The sequence below is a fragment of the Eurosta solidaginis genome, chromosome 4 (assembly GCF_040869045.1).
Source record: "Eurosta solidaginis isolate ZX-2024a chromosome 4, ASM4086904v1, whole genome shotgun sequence".
NCBI lineage: Eukaryota > Metazoa > Arthropoda > Insecta > Diptera > Tephritidae > Eurosta > Eurosta solidaginis.
The window spans coordinates 153,823,921-153,829,920 of record NC_090322.1 but is presented as its reverse complement, the minus strand read 5'-3'; the positions used below and the strand labels follow the sequence as shown (position 1 = coordinate 153,829,920).

The 6,000-nt window shown below is 35.2% G+C and overlaps 1 protein-coding gene across 1 annotated transcript in view; it reads left to right on the top strand.

Annotated features, from left to right (window-relative positions):
- The first annotated feature begins 228 nt into the window (after positions 1 to 228).
- Positions 229 to 6,000, top strand: part of regucalcin — a 36,043-nt gene continuing 30,271 nt past the window's right edge. Inside the window, exon 1 of the mRNA XM_067783472.1 lies at positions 229 to 334. The gene's annotated coding sequence lies outside the window, so the exon portion shown is untranslated. The remainder of the gene's footprint in view (positions 335 to 6,000) is intronic.

Below are 6,000 nucleotides of genomic sequence, written 5' to 3'. Positions count from 1 at the left end.
CTCGCTCCAAGACCTTCTGCAGTCTTTTGCCTTATTGATCCAAGAAATCTTAAATTTAATTAGCGGTGATTATCTGAACCTTAATCAAGCAATTATGAGTTTATATGTACTTCAACCCACCCACGTAATTGACCGACACACTAATAATGCCATCTAAATAATGTGTAGCGCATACATGTTTTATCGGTATAACGACTATATAAAGATCGATTTTGCTTACAGAATTTCAGTATTGTTATGTTTGTGACTACCATAGTATCCATATACTGCCAAACGTACATTCCTTTAATTCCTGAACTAAAACTCGATAAGAGGAATCAAATTTTCGTAAAAGGTACGATTATTTAAATTTAAGAAATTTTGTGAAGTGATGTGTTTTTTCTTTGTTTTGAAGGAAAGTTTAGTTAAAATTTTTTTTATAAAAAAAGTGATTTTTCTTAGTGTAACGTTAGCAAGGAACCAAGAATATTTTTTGTTTGTTTATTTTTTAGTAAGTACTTTTATTTTTGTTGCCGTGATCAAAAATGTTAGCTTATAACTTAGCTTAAAGCTAATATCTTTTAACTTCTATTCAATTAGCTGTAGTTATTCTATTAGTTTCAATTAATGCCGCATAACATTTATTTATTTTTTTATACTCAGCGTGCTTTGCACACAGAGTATATTAACTTTGATTGGATAACGGTTGGTTGTACAGGTATAAAGGAATCGAGATAGATATAGACTTCCATATATCAAAATCATCAGTATCGAAAAAAAAATTTGATTGAGCCATGTCCGTCCGTCTGTCCGTTAACACGGTAACTTGAGTAAATATTGAGATATCTTCACCAAATTTGGTACACGAGCTTATCTGGACTTTGATAAGATTCGTATTGAAAATGAGCGAAATGGGATGATAACCACGCCCACTTTTTATGTATATAACATTTTGGAAAACACAAAAAACCTGATTATTTAGTAAATAATACACCTAGAATGCTGAAATTTGACATGTGGACTGATATTGAGACTCTTGATAAAAATTTGAAAAAAAAAAATTAAAACGGGCGTGGCACCGCCCACTTGTTATAAAATCTATTTTACAAATATTATTAATCATAAATAAAAATCGTTAAACCTATCGTAACAAAATTCGGCAGAGAGGTTGCCTTTGCTATAAGGAATGCTTTGAAGAAAAATTAACGAAATCGGTTGAGGACCACGCCCTCTTTTATATAAAATATTTTTAAAAGGGTCGTGGACGAATCATATAAGCTATATCTTTGCAAAAAAGAGCTTTATAACAATGGTATTTCATTTCCCAAGTGGATTTATAACAATAAATAGGAAAAACTTCAAATTTAAAAAATAGGCCTGGCACCGCCCCTTTTATTACTAAGCAATTCTCTATGTTTCGGTAGCCATAACTCGAAGAAAAATTTACATATCGTAACAAAATTGGGTACACATATTTTCCTTATAGCAGAAAACCACGGTAACTTAGATATAAAACAAGTTTAAAAGGTTTAAAAGGGTCGTAGACTAGAATAATAACCTATAACTTAGCAAAAAATAGTTTTGAATCACTGATATTTCACTTATCAAGTTTTATTGTAAGAGGAAATGGGGAGACATTTTTTTAAACGGGCGGTGCCACGTGTTATGTAGAAAAGTAATTTATCTGAAATGAAATGTGCAATTGAAGCTTACGCTGAGTATATAATGTTCGGTTGCACCCGAAGTTAAACACCTTTACTTGTTTTTTTATTAAGTTGGGCTAGAACAATGCTGAAGAGTATTTCAATTTATAATGTTAATTCTTTCAGTAATTGCAATGTGATTAAAATTTGCAAAATTGCCTATTTTCAAGTGCAGTGATTCTCTCTTCATTTTTGTAAAAGTAACGCATACATAGCAACCTTTAAGGGCTGCCACTGCTATAAGTTTTAATTAAATTTTGGTTAATAACAACCAAATCTCCTTTTATTTATTAAATAACAACGCTGTGTATTCGAGTGCATTTTATAAAAAGTTTGCCAAACATATTTACATTACTTCAATAGTAGTAAGTCATCTTAAGTTACTTAAAAGTTGTCGGTTCTTAAATAAAATAATAAATACTTTTTTTTTGTATTACAAATACTTCTTCTAGAGATACTTTCCTATGGAGATATAACTTGAACTTTAAGTATAAAGGTTTAGAAAAAAATATATTTTGAAATCGATAGCGTAGTAAAATAACGAAACATTTGCAAAAAAAAGTACAGTCCTAGAGCTAGATAGTACTGAAATCAAAGTTCTTGAGTTTTGTTTTTAGTAAGTTAACGCGTTATTTATCTAAGCGAAACATTCGAAATGCTCAGCGATCATTTTCCTACAACGATTTTATACCCCAATAAGTTTCAAGACTTTCATTTATTAAAAATTCTAAATGTTCATTAAATTTTCAAATTAAAAAAAAGTAAGGAAGGCTAAGTTCGGGTGTAACCGAACATTACATACTCAGTTGAGAGCTATGGAGACAAAATAAAGAAAATCACCATGTAGGAAAATGAACCTAGGGTAACCCTGGAATGTGGTTGTATGACATGCGTATCAAATGGAAGGTATTAAAGAGTATTTTAAGAGAGAGTAGGCCATATTTCTATGGATGGACGCCATTTAGGGATATCGCCATAAAGGTGGACCAGGGCTGACTCTAGAATTTGTTTGTACGATATGGGTATCAAATGAAAGGTGTTACTGAGCATTTTAAGAGGGAGTGGGCCTTAGGTCTATTGGTGGACGCCTTTTCGAGATATCGCCATTAAGGTGGACCAAGGGTGACTCTAGAATGTGTTTGTACGATATGGGTATCAAATGAAAGGTGGTAATGTGTATTTTAAAAGGGAATGGGCTTTAGTTCTATAGGTGAACGCCTTTTCGAGAAATCGCCATAAAGGTGGACCAGGGGTGACTCTAGAATATGTTTGTACGATATGGGTATCAAATGAAAGCTGTTAATGAGTATTTTGAAAAGGAGTGATCCTTAGTTTTATAGGTGGACGCCGTTTCGAGATATCGCCATAAAGGTGGACCAGGGGTGTCTCTAGAATGTGTTTGTACGATATGGGAATCAAATGAAAGGTGTTACTGAGCATTTTAAGAGGGAATGGGCATTAGGTCTATAGGTGGACGCCTTTTCGAGATATCGCCATTAGGGTGGGCCAGGGGTGACTCTAGAATGTTTCTACGATATGGGTATCAAACGAAAAGTGTTACTGAGCATTTTAAGAGGGAGTGGGCATTAGGTCTATAGGTGGACGCCTTTTCGAAATGTCGCCATTAGGGTGGGCCAGGGGTGACTCTAGAATGTGTTTGTATGATATGGGTATCAAATGAAAGATGGTAATGAGTATTTTAAAAGGGAGTAATCCTTAGTTCTATATGTGGACGCCTTTTCGAGATATCGCCATAAAGGTGGACCAAGGGTGACTCTAGAATGTTTGTACGATATGGGTATCAAACGAAAGGTGTTACTGAGCATTTTAAGAGGGAGTGGGCATTAGGTCTATAGGTGGACGCCTTTTCGAGTTATCGCCATTAGGGTGGGCCAAGGTGACTCTAGAATGTGTTTGTACGATATGGGTATCAAATGAAAGGTGGTAATGAGTATTTTAAAAGGGAGTAATCCTTAGTTCTATAGGTGGACGCCTTTTTGAGATATCGCCATAAAGGTGAACCAAGGGTGACTCTAGAATGTTTGTACGATATGGGTATCAAACGAAAGGTGTTACTGAGCATTTTAAGAGGGAGTGGGCATTAGGTCTATAGGTGGACGCCTTTTCGAGATATCGTCATTAGGGTGGGCCAGGGGTGACTCTAGAATGTTTGTATGATATGGGTATCAAACGAAAGGTGTTACTGAGCATTTTAAGAGGGAGTGGGCATTAGGTCTATAGGTGGACGCCTTTTCGAGATATCGCCATTGGGGTGGGCCAGGGGTGACTGTAGAATATGTTTGTACGATATGGGTATCAAATGAAAGCTGTTAATGAGTATTTTGAAAAGGAGTGATCCTTAGTTCCATAGGTGGACGCCGTTTCGAGATATCGCCATAAAGGTGGACCAGGGGTGTCTCTAGAATGTGTTTGTACGATATGGGAATCAAATGAAAGGTGTTACCGAGCATTTTAAGAGGGAGTGGGCATTAGGTCTATAGGTGGACGCCTTTTCGAGATATCGCCATTAGGGTGGGCCAGGGGTGACTCTAGAATGTGTTTGTACGATATGGATATCAAATTAAAGGTATTAATGAGGGTTTTAAAAGCGAGTGGCCCTTAGATGTATATGTGAAGGCGTTCTCGCGATATCGACCAAAATGTGGACCAGGTGATCCAGAAAATCATATGTCGGGTACTGGTAATTTATTTATATATGCAATACCACTAACAGTATTCCTGCCAAGATTCCAAGGGCTGTTGATTTCGCCTTGTAGAACTTTTTCATTTTCTTCTACTTAATATGGTAGGTGTCACACCCATTTTACAAAGTTTTTTCCAAAGTTATATTTTGCGTCAATAAACCAATCCAGTTACCATGTTTCATCCCTTTTTTCGTATTTGGTATAGAATTATGGCATTTTTTTTCATTTTTCGTAATTTTCGATATCGATAAAGTGGGCGTGGTTATGGTCGGATTTCAGCCATTTTTTATACCAAGATAAAGTGAGGTCAGATAAGTACGTGGGCTAAGTTTAGTAAAGATATATCGGTTTTTGCTCAAGTTATTGTGTTAACGGCCGAGCGGAAGGACAGACGGTGGACTGTGTATAAAAACTGGGCAAGGCTTTCACCGATTTCGCCGATTTTCACAGAGAACATTTACCGTCATAGAATCTACGCCCCTACCGAATTTGAGAAGGATTGGTAAATTTTTGTTCGACTTATGGCATTAAAAGTAGTCTAGACAAACTAATGAAAATGGGCGGAGCCATTTTTATCATCATCTCATTACTGGAGTTGAATTTTGACTTAATTTACTTATATACAGTAAAGATATTAAATTTTTTGTTAAAATTTGAATTTACAAAAATTTTTTTTTAAAAAGTGGGCGTGTTCTTCATCCAATTTTGCTAATTTTTATTTAGCACATATATAGTAATAGTAGTAACGTTCCTGCCAAATTTCATCATGATATCTTCAACGACTGCCAAATTACAGCTTGCAAAACTTTTAAATTACCTTCTTGTAAAAGTGGGCGGTGCCACGCCCATTGTCCAAAATCTTACTAATTTTATATTCTGCGTCATAACGTCAACCCATCTACCAAGTTTCATCGCTTTAACCGCCTTTGGCAATGAATTATCGCATTTTTTCTGTTTTTCGAAATTTTCGATATCGAAAAAGTGGGCGTGGTTATAGTCCGATATCGTTCATTTTAAATAGCGATCTGAGATGAGTGCCCAGGAATCTACATACCAAATTTCATCAAGATACCTCAAAATTTACTCAAGTTATCGTGTTAACGAACAGACGGACGGACGGACATGGCTCAATCAAATTTTTTTTCGATACTGATGATTTTGATATATGGAAGTCTATATCTATCTCGATTCCTTTATACCTGTACAACCAACCGTTATCCAATCAAAGTTAATATACTCTGTGAGCTCTGCTCAACTGAGTATAATTATACATGTATGCATTGGTGTATCCAACGTAACGACTCCATCCTGGCATAACCTTATTAAGATTCAGTTGTTCTTATATATGACTATTAAGCTGGGTCGATTTATTAACTTCTATCGCGCCATCGATTTTTCGATAGATTTTGGGCTCAGGAAAAAAAGTTCCACTAAGCATACCCAAAAAAATAATTTTCGAGCCTGCAAAATTTGAGTTTTTGACTTTTTTTCTTTGATTTTAAGGTTTTTTTCATAACCTACTTTAAAAATTTTCATTTGATTTGTAAATTTTCATGTATACCCTGTCCGACTCAAAATTGTCCTCTAAAAACTTTGGCGATAACAGTTTTTTG